The following is a 20,574-nucleotide window of genomic DNA, read 5'->3' as shown; positions in this document are numbered from 1 at the left end:
ATAACATGACCAATAAGTGCCACCAATTCCAAAACATTACACACAAAAAACAAAAGCCAAGAAAAAGTGTTAAAAAATAAGCCTCACACAGGACAACAGGAAGCTGCTAGAGACTGGAAAATGCTGGCAGATGTTGGTCAACAGCTTATTTTTCCACCTGAGATTGCCACCACTAACCTTCCACCAGATATTGTCTTGTGGTTTGGATCAGCATGCCTTGTTCACCTGGTAGAGTTAAAAGTGTATGGGAGGATGTTGTAGATGCGTATGAGAGGAAGAAACTGCAGTGTGCTCAACTAGCTGCTGAAGCGGAACAGCGAGGATGGAGAGTCCGGGTTTATCCAGTGGAGGTGGGTTGTCGAGGATTTGTGGCACACTCTACAACCCGGTTTCTCAGAGAGGTCAGATTCAGTGGCCAAGAGTCACACAGTGAAAAACTGATCTGAAGCAGCAGAGAGGAGCAGCAACTGGCTGTGGTTGAGATGGAAATATTCTGGTTAGGGATCTCAAACACAATAGAAAGAAAGAAATGCTGATGTACGGGTAAGTAAGCTGGCTTGAGTTGAGTGGGGTGATGCTGGGATGTCAGAATCACTGTCGAGCCCCCTTGAGGTGTCGTGGGCTAGTCGACGAAATAAAGAGGATGGAAGGTGCCCACTTGAAGACCCCAGAGATGTACCCTACTTATCTCAATCCAAACGGTTGTCATGCTGATGTGCTGGGGAGACCGCACTGTGGCTGATCCCTGGAGCCAGCACTGCAGACATTGTGTGTGCTAATGCGCTGGGGAGGAAAAAAAGCTGATCCCTGGAGCCAGCATTACACTTCAGCCATCAACACCAGGCAGAAGGATATATACATCATTAGATGGAAGGAAACGCAAATGGATGGAGAAGCAGATGGATCACATTAGTTTACTGTAAAGCTACATCTTAGTTGGTGCTTATCTTGGCGAGAGCCTTCTTAAAATTAGCACAATGTTTTAACATCTACTGTTATGTAATAGAAAAAGTTTTTTGGAATCATCTACAGGCATGAATGCAGATGATATGATGATCTCTGATGATGGTGAAGGTAAGTTTGCACATACCAACAATGATGTTGTGAATTTCAAATAGTACCCTACTGATTTTTAAAAGTAGATTTTCTATCTGTTGATATCTTTTTTGGTTTTCTCAATACGTTTTTATAATCCTCATGCTGCTCCTTTAATGAAAGCCTGGTTAGGTGGGAGAAGACAACGGTGCATGGCTAGTGCCTCGTCTTCACACGCCACCCTTTCACCCGGGATCTCAACAGAGGACGTGAATGCCAAGAAAGGTGCAGGTGTTATATCTGATATTGCCTTTTGTACATCAGGATTCGATTGCCCACATCCATTGTGATTGCCTGTGGTGTAGAAAATAAATTATTAGGTACATGATCAAGTCCTCCAAAATGATTTCAAGCTACATATAAGTGCATAGGTATAGGGAGGCTAGTGCTCCAGTATGTAAAAACAGATTGTAGGGTACTGTATTAGAGTATTATTATTATTATTATTATTATTATTATTATTATTATTATTATTATTATTATTGTTGGTATTAAGTACAGCGACTATCTTTCTTATCATGTTAGCCTTTTCATGGAAAGTTTAACTGGAGTATGCTAATACTCAGATGGCAAATGCGAGATACTAAAGTAGGCATTTCATATGGTATGACAGTAAGGACCCCAAGGGTGTCCTTTACAGTGCCATTTAATGTTCCATCTGTACTGTTTATAAATAAACTATCTTGAAAATAAATTAAACATACTGTTTATGAATTAACCATGCTGTTTATAAATGAATCATCTTGAAAATAAATTGACCATAATGTTTATAAATGAACCATTTTGAAAATAAATTAACCATAATGTTTATAAATTAACCATTTTGAAAATAAATTAACCATATTGTTTATAAATTAACCAATGAATTACCTTTCCGTCCGTCTGTCACTCTTTAACATACCTACTCAATACAATAACTGCCTTAATTCACATACACTTCTAGGTTCCAAAGGAGTTTCAGATTGGATTTGGATACAATCAGATCAATTCTTGTTTTTACAAATAATTTGTATCATTTAGGTGTGAGGACTCTCTGCATGTGTATGCATTGGTTACTGTTATGCTATGCACAAGTTTATAGGTGATACAAATTAAAAATTCATAGGCACAGAGGTGTAATCTAATAATTCTGCAATCTGAAGGTGGCGCATCCTTTTAATCTGAAGATAAAGATCAGAAATTATCTCTGTAAATTATTTATTGTTGGTGAACTCAACATTCAAGCATCATAGGCTCTTTACAGTCTTTCTATTCCAAAATGCATCACTAAAAAAAAGTTTTACTTTATCAATCAAATGAATCCCAATCAACATACTGAAAATCAAAGAGAAACCCAAGGTGGCAGGCTGGCGAGTGGATAGAGGCCCAGAGACAGACTGCAGTTCAAAAAAAATAACTATTTTATTATAAATAAACAAAAATAAAGTGCACAAGGGCAAAATAACAGATACTCAAACACAAATAAAGCAAAAACAAAACTCACAAAAATAAAGTTTCCAGGCTGGGCAATGCCTTCACTGGATTTAGAAAATTCAAAAAACCACAAAACAAACACCAACCTGCTTCCTCAGCTCCCTCCTCCCAAATGAGAAGCTGAGGCCTCCTTTTATATCAGGTGGCTGGGCGCTGATTGATCGTTAATCAACCTAATCAACTAATCAACCCCAGCCACCTGAACATAATAAACCCAGGCAGGCAGGGGAAGTTAACCCCATCCCTGCCAATTTAAAAGGGCAGAGCTTTGCTCTGCCACACACCTCCCCCCATGTACAACGTACACCGGCCGCAATCGGCCCCCCCCCCCCCCCCACCCCCCCCCCCCCCCCCCCCCCCCCCCCCCCCCCCTCCCCCCCCCAAGAGTCCAATTATGTCCCTTGGGTGGGCTGTTATGGTGGGTGGTGGTGGGCGGGGTTGATGTCGGAGCCCCCAAGCCTTCTTTGGTTGAGGGGGCCCCGAATCTCCAAGGTAGCATGGCGACGGCGGCCCGGCTCCCTCTGGTGGCGGAGGCGGCGACGGCGGCCCGGCTCCCTCTGGTGGCGGAGGCGGCGGCGGCGGCCCGGCTCCCTCTGGTGGCGGAGGCGGCGGCGGCGGCCCGGCTCCCTCTGGTGGCGGAGGCGGCGGCCCGGCTCCCTCTGGTGGCGGAGGCGGCGGCCCGGCTCCCTCTGGTGGCGGAGGCGGCGGCGGCGGCCCGGCTCCCTCTGGTGGCGGAGGCGGCGGCGGCGGCCCGGCTCCCTCTGGTGGCGGAGGCGGCGGCGGCGGCGGCGGCCCGGCTCCCTCTGGTGGCGGAGGCGGCGGCGGCGGCCCGGCTCCCTCTGGTGGCGGAGGCGGCGGCGGCGGCCCGGCTCCCTCTGGTGGCGGAGGCGGCGGCGGCGGCCTCCCCTCTCGGGCTCTGAGGACGACGGCAGATCCTCCTCCCTCTCTGGCTCTGGGAGCGACGGAGGCTCCTCACCCCTCTCTGGCTCTGGGAGCGACGGCGGCTCCTCACTCCCTCTCTGGCTCTGGGAGCGACGGAGGCTCCTCCTCCCTCTCTGGCTCTGGGAGCGACGGCAGATCCTCCTCCCTCTCTGGCTCTGGGAGCGACGGCAGATCCTCCTCCCTCTCTGGCTCTGGGAGCGACGGCAGATCCTCCTCCCTCTCTCTCTCTGGGAGCGACGGCAGATCCTCCTCCCTCTCTGGCTCTGGGAGCGACAGCAGATCCTCCTCCCTCTCTGGCTCTGGGAGCGACAGCAGATCCTCCTCCCTCTCTCTCTCTGGGAGCGACAGCAGATCCTCCTCCCTCTCTGGCTCTGGGAGCGACAGCAGATCCTCCTCCCTCTCTGGCTCTGGGAGCGACGGCAGATCCTCCTCCCTCTCTGGCTCTGGGAGCGACAGCAGATCCTCCTCCCTCTCTGGCTCTGGGAGCGACGGCAGATCCTCCTCCCTCTCTGGCTCTGGGAGCGACAGCAGATCCTCCTCCCTCTCTGGCTCTGGGAGCGACAGCAGATCCTCCTCCCTCTCTCTCTCTGGGAGCGACAGCAGATCCTCCTCCCTCTCTGGCTCTGGGAGCGACAGCAGATCCTCCTCCCTCTCTGGCTCTGGGAGCGACAGCAGATCCTCCTCCCTCTCTGGCTCTGGGAGCGACGGCAGATCCTCCTCCCTCTCTGGCTCTGGGAGCGACAGCAGATCCTCCTCCCTCTCTGGCTCTGGGAGCGACAGCAGATCCTCCTCCCTCTCTGGCTCTGGGAGCGACAGCAGATCCTCCTCCCTCTCTGGCTCTGGGAGCGACAGCAGATCCTCCTCCCTCTCTGGCTCTGGGAGCGACGGCAGCTCCTCCTCCCTCTCTGGCTCTGGGAGCGACAGCAGATCCTCCTCCCTCTCTGGCTCTGGGAGCGACAGCAGATCCTCCTCCCTCTCTGGCTCTGGGAGCGACAGCAGATCCTCCTCCCTCTCTGGCTCTGGGAGCGACGGCAGATCCTCCTCCCTCTCTGGCTCTGGGAGCGACGGCAGCTCCTCACCCCTCTCTGGCTCTGGGGACGACGGAGGCTCCTCACCCCTCTCTGGCTCTGGGGACGACGGCAGCTCCTCACCCCTCTCTGGCTCTGGGGACGACGGCAGCTCCTCACCCCTCTCTGGCTCCCGGGAAGGCGGCTCACCCCTCTCTGGCTCTCGGGAAGGCGGCTCACCTCTCTTTATTGGAGTGACCGGTGGATCTCCCATGTCTACCGCCAGGTAATTAACCACCATGAGGGCAACCTCTGGGAAGGAGGCCGGGTGGTGCTGTTCCTCCCACTGTTCCCACCTCTCCCCATCTCGACGCCACAGCGTGTTGATAACTATGGGGAGATCGTGGACGAGGTCTGCCTCAGGGTGCATCAACCAGTCCCAGATCTCCTGGGACGGTGGTGAAGGTGGTGGTGCTGGAGGTAGTGGGGTGGCCCCTGATGCCCGGGGTGAACACGGCACCTCTTCCTGGGCCTGGTTGTAGGGGCATCCTGCCCAGTTGTGGCCGTCCTCCTCACACCGGCCACACCAGTTTGCCGGTGGCACGTCTGGGCAGGACCGCCAACGATGGTCCTCCTTCCCACACCAGGAACACCAGGGGAAGAGGCTGGCCGGGTCCTCCAGCGGTGGCTGCAGCAGCTTACATTTCTTCAGCTGCTGCTTGTCCTGCCTTTTCCACTGTCTGCTCTTCTTTCCCATTTTTTTTTTCTCAAAAAAAAAAAAAAATAAAAATACTGCTCTGAGCCTCTAGGTGGCGCTATCCCACTTCTGACACCAAATGTGGCAGGCTGGCGAGTGGATAGAGGCCCAGAGACAGACTGCAGTTCAAAAAAAATAACTATTTTATTATAAATAAACAAAAAATAAAGTGCACAAGGGCAAAATAACAGATACTCAAACACAAATAAAGCAAAAACAAAACTCACAAAAATAAAGGTTTCCAGGCTGGGCAATGCCTTCACTGGATTTAGAAAATTCAAAAAACCACAAAACAAACACCAACCTGCTTCCTCAGCTCCCTCCTCCCAAATGAGAAGCTGAGGCCTCCTTTTATATCAGGTGGCTGGGCGCTGATTGATCGTTAATCAACCTAATCAACTAATCAACCCCAGCCACCTGAACATAATAAACCCAGGCAGGTAGGGGAAGTTAACCCCATCCCTGCCAATTTAAAAGGGCAGAGCTTTGCTCTGCCACACCAAGGTTAATGAAATCTAATAATTTTAAGAAAAAATCTGCTCAATCAATCTTTTTTAGGTAATTAATTGCAATGGTGGGTAAGTCAACAGCAGCTAAGCGGTTAATGTCAGTCTGCAACCTGCCATGGTATGGGCTATGTGGTAATTATGTTTAAGTGGTGATTGCTAGAACTAAGTGGCAGGGACAGATTCTCTGTTTGGAGGAGATGCATTCTCAAAATCAATAGAAATCCATTTGGGAAAATGGAGCAATTTGGAAAAACATGCACTGCCCCAGTCCAGTTATATCCACTTACCCAAACAGTCCTCTTAACTGGCAATTTGTTTTAGAAAAAAATGCACCTTTATTTCTCAAAACAATTGTGTTGCTATTAAGCAAACAATTTATCTTAAGCTTTTTTTTTAATTTCAGTTGCCGTTTGTTTTGTAATAATAAAAAAGTGAAGAATTAAAGGTGAGGTGTAGCATTTTTTTTTTTTTTTTTTTTTGATGAAGTGTTTTCGAAAAACTGACATTTTTATTCAGCACACTCAATATTCAAAATATAGTTTCCACTCTTGTAACCTTATTCAGAAACTCACGTAACTTTATTCCAAAAGATACCTACTGTAGGGTCATATTCGTAAAGAGTAAGCTGTTTCAAATAGCAATTTTACTGTCTCATTGTTCTCTTTCACCGTAGACTTACATAACAGGCCAAATCAGCAAAGTGACTGTATCATTGCATAAGCCACTGAACATTAAGTGAATAAAGATTTTTTTTTTTTGTATTGCTGTCAATTTTTTTTGTATTGCTGCTCTTGATAGTGCTGACTCTTACAACGAAAATGTTGCTTTTTCACAGTGTTTAATCACTTTTGTAGGGTGAAACAGAGACAGGACACAAGCATTTGAGTGAAAGAGGCAGGGATAAATACTGCCATGGACATACCCAGAGATGGCAACTCTCCACCACACCTGCCTGTGAGATTGGTTCATCAGCAGAGCAGGGCAGGTCACCTACAATTACATTTACCAATATTGACAGCATTCTTTTAATGATTGATTTCTTCTTTTGAAAGAACTACAATAATGTGAATTATAATGCAGTATTTATTTACCTTTTGTTTAATATCTCTGAATTTTGAAATCTCCATTTACATGTTATATACTGTACATACGGGCATTTCATTTTTAGAGACATTTTCCACAAACACGCAGTAACAAAACATGACACAAGAACTTGTTTACAACAATTTCAAATGAACATTATTGCTTATAAAAACCCTGAGAATAAATGTGTATTATATCATTGCAGTCACTCGGGTGACAATGTCTTGTATTTTCCAAACTTCAATATTTTTCAACTGAACTTTCAGAAAGCATTGTAAGGTACCTTGAGTCATAAAGTAACACCTTTTATACATATATCTGTTTTTATTTTTTGTAATTCTTTTTATTATATTTTCATTTTTACAAAAACACAGCAGAGAAAAAACAATATACAAATATAAACAAAAAGTCTATCAAATAGTGTAAACAACCTAGTGTGGGTAAGTATGACAAAACACAGCAGCAGATTCCCATTCTGCCAATTCACCCACACAATATCTTTTTTTACACCTGTGTCATTCTCCCATCATGAAACAGTACTCTACACACATTTTTAACAGGGGATCAACTGTACAATATGAATTACCTCAGTCATTAAAAGGGTGATAAAGGAAACATGATAGAGAGGAAAAACAGAAGGTGTGTATATATACACACATAAACAAATACATATACATACATATATACACACTTGTTATGTTCAGTTACGCTTGGCCATGGTAAAAGGGCAAATAAAAGAGAATATCATGTGAGATACTGGGGGTCCAGCTGATCAATGTAAACGAGGAAGGGCTGCCAAGCCTAGTAGAATTTTGTGACTAAGCCGCAAGTTGTAAATTACATTTTTTTTTATCCAGTTTAAGGAATTGCATAACGTCCCTAATCCAATGAACACAAAAGGATGGGGCAGCTTGTTTCCAGCTGGCTAAGATTAGGCGTCTGACTAACAGGGTGGCAAAGACCAGAGAATCAGACTGTATCTTAGAGATGGGGATGACATCGGGCACAGCTCCAAACAGAGCAACATGTGGGGAAGGGTTAAGAGGATCTTGTAGGATCTGGGAGAAGGTCTTGAAAATGGAATTCCAGAAACGTTCCAACATGGGATCAAGACCAAAACATATGTATGAGGGAGGCTGGAGCCTGCTTACACCTATCACAGGTTGGGTCCATATCTGGATAAATCTTAGACCATTTTACTTTAGACCAGTGAATGCGGTGGAGAATTTTAAATTGGATTAGCCCGTGCCTGGCACAGACTGAAGAGGAGTGTACCCAAGAGAGGGTTAATTCCCATTCCTCGACCTAGATCCTGTTCCTGTAAGCAACATGCTACTGCATAAAATAGATTTTTAGTGATTTTTTTACAGGAAAAGTCAACTACAGCTTAAAAAAAACCCTGGTCCCGAGGGAGCATCCCTATGAATAATGTATGGCCCTTAAAGGGTTAACCTTTAGCCTCCTGAAATTAATTTGAATTCTTTTGGACAAGAGCTATTGTAGGGGTTTTATTCTGATATATTTAGTCGAACTATTCCATGAATACACATTGTGAAGCAAAACTGTACACAGTTTCCATAGCTGTAATATGTGATACATTTAAATTACCTATAGCTAACAAAATAATTTCAGTACATCTTGTCTAATATGCTTTATCATCTGTGACTGGGTAACATTAGCAGTGAGACTCAGAGACCAGAAAGCTGTAGTTTAAGAGCTCATGCACATTTTATTGAGCACTGTACCGTACCTTCACCATCACTAATTCTAGAACAACAACATGATCACCCTTTTTATACACCTGTGGCTGGAGCCTAATTAATCATTTAATCATTGTACTGCTCCAGCTACATTCCCACAAGTTGTTGCAGGTAGGAATTTAACCCCCCCCCTGCCACCCAATATTTCACCCCACACACCTGTGCACTTATAAACAATAGCATTTATAAACAATACAATTGGCAAATATATCTGCCGCTCATTTTCCATGATGAACTTCAACTTGAAATAATGCATCCATTGCTGTACTTCCCGTTGAAGAAATGCATCCAACCCATGTGAGTTGCTTGTTGGTCTTTGAGTCTTTGATGCTTGTTGGTCTTTGAGTCTTGTAGGGAAAAAAAAAAATATAAATATATATATATATATATATATATATATATATATATATATATATATATATATATATATATTAACATCAATTGTCGTCCCTCCCCAATTATACAGCAGGACGGTTTTTGTAACACAGCTTAATAAAAATTAATTAGTAAGTTAATTATCCCCTGCACCTGGCTATTATTGTAAATTAGAGCCAGGTGCAGGGTATTTAAAGAAAGCAGCCAGTCTGTTCAGGGCTGCTGCTGTGTGAAGGAGCCTGATTGAAGGTGTACTGAATCGTACTAAAAGGTAACTGTGTGTTCCTTTTGTTTTTCTTTAAACTGTGTGTTTGAAAAAGTTTAGCTGTGTGGCTTACTAGAATAGGTTCCTATTCAATTTAGTCAGTACTCCAAATAAAGAAATGTGTTTAGTTTAGTTTTGTTTATTAAAAATAGCACGTCAGCACTCAAAGACTCCATTTCTGTGTCCTGGGTCTGATTTTAAAGGGGCAATGGACGACATGAAACATGAGTGGCGTCTGTGTTACAGTGTGTATCATATATATATATATATATATATATAATATATATATATATATATATATATATATATATATATAATATATATCTTTAATATATGGGGAAAAGTTTAAACACCCCACCTATAGAAAGTCTACACCCCTTTTCAAAATTGTCATCTTTTGTTGCCTTATATCCTGGAATTATTATGCATTAAAATAGTTTTTTTTTTTTTTTCATTTATCTACACATCCTGAATAAGTGGCTGAGGAAACCCTGCTGCCCTCTTTAAGAAAGCTGAAACTGGGACGGAAGTTCAGGGGTAGGATATAAGAACATTTCCAAGGCACTGAATATCCCCCAGAGCACAGTAATGTCCATTATTAAGAAATGGAGAGAATGTGAAACAACTGTGAATCTGTCTAGAGCAGGCTGTCCTCAAAAACTGAGTATCCAGGCGAGAAGGGCACTAGTCAGGGAGGCCAACAAAAGGCCTATGGCAACTCTAAAGGAGTCACGACTGAGCTGAGAGACACTGTACATATGGGAACAATAGCCCGGGTGCTTAACAAAACTGGCCTTTATGGGAGCGTGGCAAAAAGAAAGCCATTGTAGAAAAAAAACTCACATCAAATCTTGGCTAGAGTTTGCCAGAAGGCATGTGGGAGACTCTGAGACCACGTGGAAGAAGATTCTATGGTCTGATGAGACCAAAATAGAGCTTTCTGGCCTCAACACTAAGTGCTATGTTTGACGCAAGACTAACACCGCACATCATCCTGAGAACACCATCCTTTCCGTGAAGCATGGTGGTGGCAGCATCACGCTATGGGGATGCTTCTCTGCGTCAGGGCCTGGAAAGATCATGAAGTCAGAGGGCAAAATGGATGCAGCAAAAGGTCAATGTCCTGGAGTGGCTCAGTCAAAGCCCGGACCTCTCCAATTGAGAATATGTGGAAAGACTTGAAAATTTCTGTTCACCAAAGTTCCCCATCCAACTTGACAGAGCTTGAGCCATTTTGCAAAGAAGAATGGGCAAAAATTGCAGTGTACAGATGTGCAAAGCTGGTAGAGACTTATCCAAATAGACTCACAGCTGTAATTGCTGCCAAAGGTGCCTCTCCCAAAAATTGGATCAAGGGGGTGAATACTTATTCAATCAATTATTTTCTCTTTTATATTTGTAATTAATTTAGAACAATTTGTATGTTTTATTTTTCACTTTGACATTATGGACTTTTTATGTGTTGATCAGTGATTTAAAAACTCCTAATTAAATCCATTTTGATTCCATGTTGTAACACAATAAAATGTGAAAAAGTCCAAAGGGGGGTGAATACTTTTGAGAGCCACTGTATGGTAGGGTGGCAAGAAGGACGCTATTACTCAAGAAAGCCCACCTTGAATCCCGTTTGAAGTATGCAAAAAAAAGCACTCGGGAGATTCTGTAGCCATGTGGCAAAAAGATTTGTGCTCTGACGAAACTAAAATGGAACTTTTTGGCCTAAATGCAAAGTGATATGTTTGGCACAAACCCAACACAGTGCATCATCCAAAGAACACCATCCCTGCTGTGAAGCATGGTGGTGGCAGCATTATGTTATGGGGATGTTTCTCATAGGCAGGGACTGGGGCACTTATCAGGATAGAAGGGAAAATGAATGGAGCAAAGTACAGAGAAGTCCTTGAGGAAAACCTGCTGCCCTCTGCAAGAAAACTGGGATGGAAGTTCACCTTTCAGCATGACAACGGCCCAAAGCACACAGCCAAAGCTTCGCTGGAGTGGCTAAGGAACAAAAAGGTAAATGTCCTTGATTGGCCCAGTCAGAGCCCTGACCTAAATCCAATCAAAAATTTGTGGCATGACTTGAAGATTGCTGTCCATCAATGCTCCCCAAGGAACTTGACAGAGCTTGAACAGTTTTGTAAAGAAGAATGGTCAAATATTGCCAAATCTACATGTGCAAAGTTGGTAGAGACCTATCCCAACAGACTCACAGCTGTAATTGCTGCCAAAAAAGGTGCTTCCATCAGTTGTTAACTTGGGGGGCTGGAGACTTATCCAATTATGATCTTTCAGTTTTGTATTTTTAATATATAATTTTTTTCTCATTAAAAACGTTTTTCCCCTTAACAGTGTGGATAAGTGTGGTGTGTAGATAAGTGGAAAAACACAACAAAATGGGAAAAAAGCTCAAGGGGGTGTAGGTGTAGTTTAAAATTCAGATGCCAACAAGATGCATGGCTTTTAAACTACATGTTTGTGTACAACATGAAACTTGCATTTAATAGTAAGTTATATAGGCTAATAACTAGAACTGCATTACTATTTGTTGACTTGTTAATTGAATGTGTAGCAGGTGCAGGCATAGGGCAAAGGTGAAAGTATTGACCTCATGAGCTCATGCAAATAGTGATTGCACTGAGCTGATAAAGAGCTTTGTCATTAACTGCTGTCATTCTAGTTTCACTGAAATGGAAAACAGCACAACCCTTCTGGGAAAGGATATGAGACATAACTGTTCTCGAACCAATTAGGAAAAATGTATATGTAATTGGATTCTACTGGCTACCCTCAACTGAACAGCTCTCTTGGGAGTGGTTTAACAAAACAATGTTGCTGATGCATCCCACTAAACCTTTACAAATAGAAGAAATATATTTTGGGCTGTGCTATCTGAAACATTACCATGGGAACAGATGTTGGGACAGATTTATTTGAGGGAATATGGTTTTTATATGTAAACATAAATACTGAATTATGTCAAACTTTAGTTTTATCTATGTTGAGATTAAACTTTCTGAAGATCTTCTTGGTACAAGTTAATGAATATATAATAATCTTGGGGTATATGGAGGCTGTTTGTTTGTCTGCTGACAGTCTTTCTGTATGTCATTTACTGTATTTAGAGAACTGTTTGTTGAACTGTGATCAAACTTGCTAAGGTCATTTTTTTAGCATTTATTAAGTTTATCCAAATCTAAGGGTACATGCAGCACATTCTAAGCAGACAAGAATCATGTGCAGAGCTCTGGAAGACCAGCTTGACAAGAAATTCACAGAACATGAACATGGGCTGCGTGGAGTAAAACCTCACAAATTGGAATTATGTGCTTGTGGCTTTAAAACAGGACAAGACTTCCACTTGGCTTGCAGAGAACTGTCCCTCCGTATGTAAGACCAAACAAATCGGCCTCCAATGCTAGGAGGCAACCGTTACTTTCCCCAAGGGGAAATGAAGAGAAGAATAGTGGATGAATCAAAGAGATGTGTAGACTCTCCTTGGCTTACAAGTGTCGCCTACATTGAGAGAGGTCAGCGTGGCCAGACTTCCGAGTCTAGGTAGTGATGATCACTTCCCTCGTGGGGTGACATTAATGCTGAATAAAGAGAAGGATATAAACATTCAAAGAGGGGTTTCCAGAGAGGGAGACTGACACAGACCAAAGAAGATACTTCATAAAGTACAGTGAAGGGTTTCCACTTGGGTTGCACGGGGGTGTCAGAACCGATCAGCCTCTAACGCTGGGAAGCAACCGATAATAATAGCAATTGTTACCTTTATTAAAAATGTCAGTGGATTAATCTAGTGCTTAATCTACCCATTAATCAACTAATGCCCTAATAGGCTGCAGTGGAATACTAGTTCTCTATCAGACAGGAAGTCCCATCCCTTTTAGAGATATAAGGAAGCTGGCAGGACTCAGAGGTGGGGGGGTGGGGGTGAGGGTAGGCTAACCAGGACTGGATAGGTGTTGCAGCAAGCTTCAATCAGTGTGAACCAAAGGAAGAAACTACTTGCTTTAGTTACTTTATTGTTTTAGTGCTTACAATTGTGTATTAGTAGCAGAGAAAACCACAGAGAGACAGATTTATTGTTTTTTGAACAAGCTCAGTTAGCGAGAGGACTGAGCTGCTTGAGAAGAAGTAAAATAAAAATTAAACCTTGGAAAAGGGTTTTTAATAATTGTCCAAAGAACTGTGTTAGTGAGTCTAACACAAAGCTTGAAAACCTGTACCTGATTAAGGCTCGCTGGAACAGGACGCACTGGAAGAAACATGGAACCAAGTGATTTACCGAGGGAAACAATATGAGTACCACTTTGAACCGTTTGAACAGTTATATTGTGTGTACTGGTAACTCACGTGGTTTTAAAAAGTCTTGGTACAGTAGACAAGGCAAAGAATAGCAAACCATAGTGTTGTATTGGAAAGTGTTTTATTTCTCGGGACCCTGTAAAGAGAAAGAAAGACGCAATTAACAAAGCGAGCACTCTTAAATCAATAATACAAACCTGTTGTTTACCTGGTTAGCCCAGAAGGAAGGAACTGTTTGAGAGTTGCACTGGGGAAGTATGCAGTGTGGTTCTGGAAACACTGCTCCCTGCCAGATTTAATTGCATTGCACTAAATTATTCCTGATCTATGATTAAAAAAAGAACCCTACAGGATACGAAATAGGAGCAATAATTTTTAATACCAAGTCTGCTCTGAATGAAAAAACAAGGCTGTGTCAAATCCATTAGAGTTTGGTTTATGTTCTTCAAGAGATTGGTTTCCAATCAATCTAGCTTTTAGCTGCTGTCATCTACACAGTACCAGTGCATTGTGTTTTCTTTTCAGGTGGTCTCCACTTTCTGTGTTTTCAAACTAATTTCCGCTTCATTTCTGAAATGGCAGAATATATTGCCTATTTGTTTTCAAAAATCAGCACCTGCCAATACAGCTTTTACAAACAGTTTTTAAACTAATTTCCCAAAAGCACAGTTAGTGATGTTAGCATGTGACTGAAGTGCATCTGTTCCTTCTTCTCTATACTTTCTCTAGGAACAAATTATTAACATTATGACAGGTGTGGTAAAGTGCCCCTGTGGTCAGGATGTCAGGACACTACGCACATCTATTTCCAGGTTTCCACGATATAGGAAGCACACTCAGAATTTATAGTTCAGCACATTTTGCGCACTTTTATTGTTCAGTCAGGTGAGTGGAAGCAACCAAAATAAACAAATACAACACATAGCTCTCCCCGAGCACTAACTAATACAAAATCATAAACTACTAAAATGAGGAAGGCTAAGCCTTTTACCTCATACCAAACAAAACACTCTCCCCACTCTGTCTGTCTTTCCTGGTCTTCAACCCAGCAACCCCTTTTCAAAAATCACCTGCCTTTTACACCTGCAGCCTAATTGATTTCACCTGTTCTCAATTTGTTTGGACACTGGCGGCCATTTTGCTCCAAATGTAACTTGTGGCCAGAATGCTCACCGACCACCACTTCCCAAGGTCCTAATGCCTTTTGATTCCGTCACACACATACACCCCATCACACAAGGTACCTTCACGGCCCAGGCTGAAATAAACACAGAGACAAAAAGCTGCAGTTTAAAAGAGCTGTTGCACACTTTATTAAAAAAAAAAAAAAAAAAAAAAAAAAAACACAGGAACAAATAAACATGGCATAAGCACCAAAATAAAGATTCAAACAAAACAATACAGCCTACCCAGTACCCAGTACCCAATCAGCCCCAATTACCTAATTGGGGAATGGCCACACCTGTAATTGCTGGCAGGGATAGATTTAATCCCATCCCTGCCAACCTTATATTCTCACACACACACACTATTTACAGCAAAAGGGCTGCTGCCCTGCAACAAAAATAAATACATGAATTAATGTTACCAAATGAGTTATGAATATTGATAATAAGTCTCTGACCCAAGACCAATTCTATCCAAAAGAATTGTTCACCTGGAAAATATGGACTACTTTCCACAGGCATCAATGGTGCCAGTTCCTAGGCCCTTTCTTTTGCCTTCGAGGACCCCAAAAAATAATCGTAACACACCTGCAATAACTAGTGAGATCAATGCATAGAACATGAACTTGAAAAAAAGTGATCAACAAGCTAAAATTAAATGAAAGTATCAATGCTTCCCGATTTTAACACCACCTAATTTGCAATATCTCCACTGCCCTACAAATGGTCATTTTTATAATGCTTTAATTGGGAGGGGGTAGGCGCTGTGATAATTCTAATGTCGTTTTTGTAATTTAATAAGAGAACAATGTGATAAATTCATTACAATCAAATAAGCAGGAAACCTTTTAGTAAGAATAACTGGTTACGTACCCTCTTAATCTTTCATGTCCTAGTTTGCTATGATTTATATAGTTTATTCATTCACCTGAATGGAAAACCAGTACAACCTTGGAATCATGAGTACTTTTGATGAATACACACTCATTTTGGTATGCATGTACCAATGTATTTAAACTGTAGTTGACATTGTATTCAGACTGTAACACAGACTCATTTATGTACTAGTATCCAAGAAATTTAGTTGTAAGTTTTGGTCAATAATAAATATAACAATCAAGTGAAAAAAAAAAAACCAAACAAAAAAACTCGGAAGCCAACTTACTGTATGTGTATCTTTTTTTCACCATGTCAGAAGACTTTAATATCTTTTACAATACAGAGCACCAAAGAAAATATTGAAAACATGTCATAAAATGTCTTAGTGTAGTTACTGAACACCTACAAGTGGTATTCACTGTGGGATATAACTGATCAATAGAGGCCTGCAAATGAAGTAATAGCTCTCTTTGTGTCTGTGCATATAATAGCATAGTTAACAGCCATCAGAGCCATGGTTGCAGGTAACCTGGGAATCAAAATCTAAATCAATGATTAAATGGAAGGATTTTCTGTGACCGCTTAATTGGCAATCATAATGCAGCAAGTATTGGAATATCTTTGGTAATAGCCACAAGCTAGAGTTATTTTTCTTTCGTTTACCCTATTGTGTACATTCTATAATAGCAGATGATATCACAGATAAAATAGGTTTTGCTATTGTACTCAGAAGCTATTTCATTGTGTACTACAGTATTAGAAGGCAGTCTGTTCTGTAAGAGAGTCATTCTCATTGCACAATTATTACTATGAAGATAAGAATCATCTGATTGGTGCGATTGCTTTCCTAAATATAAGCTATCACCACTAATAGAACCTGTTTAGCACTGCATTCAAAAATAAACTATCTGCAAGGCTCTAAGCCTTCCTTTCACCTCCCATTGTAGATACATTACAAAAAGACAGCTTGAACAACTTTGTGTTAGGGGCACTAACTGGAATGGGCTGACTGTGCAGAGATCATAAAGAAATGCCCTACATCAATATACTACATAAGGTTAGAAGGGATATACATTTATATTACGCCTTTCTCATCAAGCAGTGTCTCAAAGCACTTCACATTCACTGAGCAAGCACTTGCCAGACAGCCAACAGTTACAGTTTGTTGAAAGGTGGCAAAATATGTTTACCGCAGAACACAACACATGCACCTCACACACATTGGGTTCTAGTGTAAATACATGCACTTCACACACAGGGTTCCAGTGTAAATACATGCACTTCACACACAGGGTTCCAGTGTAAATACATGCACTTCACACACATGGTTCCAGTGTAAATGCATGCACTTCACACACAGGGTTCCAGTGTAAATACATGCACTTCACACACAGGGTTCCAGTGTAAATACATGGTCAAGGATACTACTGTGCAGGGACCAGAAAGCTACAGTGAAGTAAGGATTCTGACTGGTTTAATGGTTCATCTCAATAGAACTGCTCTGAAAAAAAACACAAACCTGGCAAAGTCACATTTTCAGTTGACAGGGTAAGGTTTAAAACCAGCACATGACAGAATATATGATGGCTGTTAGAATGGAGAACAGAACAATAATCTCCACTTGATTTGAATTTCTAAACTTCTCCACAGTTACTTCAAGCCAGAACCCTGCCACACACAACTGCATAGGCAACTGTGAAAAAGTCTGTTTATATTTTCCCTGTGATACACCTGAGGACACCCTCTGCCACATGACCCCTCCTCTTATTTTTTCTACTGAATAGTTCCTTAAAATGTTTTTACAGACAAAAACCTTACAAATTACCTTGTGCTGCTTGTATACGGTATCTAAATCCAACTGTGCTGCAGTTTCACTTGGACGTGGAAGTAGAGCAGATCTACATTGACTATTGACTGACAGTAAAAAAAAAAAAAAACTTAACTAAGTGTACTAAAATGGGGCAGTCGCAGCGCAAATATACTGCAATTTGCATTTTCATTGCAACACTTAACAAAGTAAACATTTCTGTTGTATGTACTAAGAGAAAATATGTTAACGAAGACAGCTAATTTAAATATTTGTTGCGTCTTCTTAGCGAGATCTCTAGCATACATTGTAAGAGTCGTGCGACATTGTTCAAACAAATAGCAGCAGTTGAGTTGTGTTTTGAAGCAGCAGAGGGTGTCTGAAGGATAACGTCTATACATGCAAGGGTGCAAGAATCAAAATAACATTGTTTTTGTTAAATGTAAACGTCATCTGTACAATGCATTCTGTTCATCTTCATTTTACCTATTGTAATACTAATACTATATATTTGAAAGGCAGTTTAATCACATCCAAATCTATAGTGGGGCCCCCACCTTCACCCCAAATAAAAGAAAAATGTTTCTATCAAAAAGCTTTTCATAATCATACAGTAGCACCTCGCTAAACCGGATATGTTTGTTGGACATTAGGAGGTGTCGGGTTTAAAAATATGCAATAATATCGCACATACAAACATACATTTACAGTGCTTAATGTATGTTACATGTATAAATCATTGTGATGAAATATCACCAATGTGTTTTGAATAGGCTATACATTACATTATGAAAAAATATATAAATCTGTACAGCAGGCCTATGCAGTATACAGTACAGTAGTAAAATCAAATGAACACCTAGTGCACTTTCTTTTTACTTTAGCCTGTAGGCTACCGGTATAGTAACACAAAATTAATTATTTTAGCGTTTTTTAAATTATTATTATTATTATTTATTATTATTATTATTATTATTATTATTATTATTATTATTATTAACTTGGCAGCCAAGACAATTAACACAGAATGGATTATGGTGCTGCATTGACAAGTTATAATACTTACAGGAGGACAATCAATTCTCTTTAATACAAATTTCAAGGGACCAGCAACACATTTTGCATTATACCACTAATTCATATTATCGTGAGTCGCCTATAAGCCAAATGTATACTGTCAGTTTTTATTTAAGTTAGTCAGGGTGCAGTGCTAAACTGTGCACAATTACAAACCACCTGCACATTAATAGAATAGGTGTGTTTCCTATTCCTATACATATGTTCAGAATGAGCTGGAGGGGTTAGCAGCACATGTGTGCAGTTTATTGCTCCCAACACATTGGGGAAACCAGAAATGTCATAGAAATTTGTTTTCAAAGCTTGTAAGTACACACTGCTTTAGGGAAAAATAGGTATTTGGCTGTTCGCCTCAAAAATCCATTGAGCACAAATAGAAACATTTGCGACTATTGTCTGCAGCTTTCTTACATCTCGTCATAACATTTGAGAACGCTGATTTGCACTATCTCCACTCCCTATTTGAGAATTTATGCAGGAGCGCTCATAATTACATATTTATCTACGCTTGAAACGCAAACAGAAACTGCAGCCGCAAAAGCATTCCCTAAAAAGTCGCAAATAGCATTGCGCCTCTCTAGTACATTTCACCCAAGACTTTCGACTTGTTTGCAACTGTTTTGCGACTATTGTGACAGGCGCAACACTTTAGTGAATCTACTCCTTATAGTTCCCATGGTAACAATAAATGGCTCAGGGCTTTTTTACCACCTGTTTTGATCTTCATTTCTTTCAATCCACTCGACTGACTTTCTTCTATATCCTTTCATGTAAACACTTTCTTATCATTGGTTACCCGAGGAATATTTATATAGCTGAGTTACTTTGTTGAGTGATAGTGCTGGATGCCAATCAAAACTTCATGGTCCATTAACTTAATAACCAAAGCTTATAAATGACCTGAGCTACCATACCACCAATAATATCACATTTCTCAAAGCTTGCCATTTGGATATTAATATGAGCAACCTGTGGCGTCAACCTACATTGGAAACAAAGCATGCAGTGGAGACCTAGCTGAGATAGAAAGGTGTGGCAATCTATAACACAGGAAAAAGACCAACAGTTATTTATGGTTCCTTTGTGGAAATCAAATATATTGCTAAATATTAAAAACTAATTTGTAACAAACAGATTTAGATAACACAACCCATTTGGTACATGTCCGTGTTCAGATTAACGATTTGTTGACGGTACTGTTCATAATAATAACTAGTTATTGTTTTATATTTATGATACCCTTTAGTATGTTCTTAGTCATTTTTGTAGAGTTACTTTAAAATGATTAACTGTACTTTCCAAACAGGTAATTCTTTGCAGTAATAGTGAAATTCACTGCTAATAATTTAGTTTACACATTTGCTTTCACCATGCATTTCACTATGATGACATGGTTCGGATTACTGGAGTTTGCTGAGCCTACTGAATTACAATATTACATTATAGATCACCTAATATACGTATAATAGATGTATGAAACAATAGTATGCCAGTATATTAATACATATATTTGAATACATTACAAAATATTTTCTAATATATTGGTAAATAATATTAGTCCATTATTTTTCTTTAAATATTCATGAAACTGCCCCAGAAAACTGTTATGATCACAGTAACGATCCACTTGATACACATGAACACTGATTTAATTATAACTCAGTTATTAAACACCTATTCTAAAAACAACCTATAATGTTGAGAAATGCAAGACCTTTTACAAGTAAATGAGCCGTTTCTTTCATTTAATTCCATCTTGATAAATGTTAGCTAAGCTATTGGCCTTTAAAGGTTTCCTTTACAAATTATGGAAATGTTTTAATTTAAAAGAAATGACTGTAGTTTAAAATAAACACATAAACCACTAAAGAATATTAAATCAAATGTTGCACTTCAAGTAAATGTTGAAGTAAAAACTAATGAAGTACTTCTTAATTAACCCTTTCACACTGACTGTGGAATGTGAATTAAAGTTCCCTTTCAATCTGAAGATGACCACCAGCATACTTTTGGGATATGCCTGCCACAGGTAGGTATTCCCTGAGCATTTAATATCAGAGCTGCT

The sequence above is a fragment of the Polyodon spathula genome, chromosome 15 (genome assembly GCF_017654505.1).
Source record: "Polyodon spathula isolate WHYD16114869_AA chromosome 15, ASM1765450v1, whole genome shotgun sequence".
In the NCBI taxonomy this organism is placed as follows: domain Eukaryota; kingdom Metazoa; phylum Chordata; class Actinopteri; order Acipenseriformes; family Polyodontidae; genus Polyodon; species Polyodon spathula.
This window is presented reverse-complemented; position numbering follows the sequence as displayed.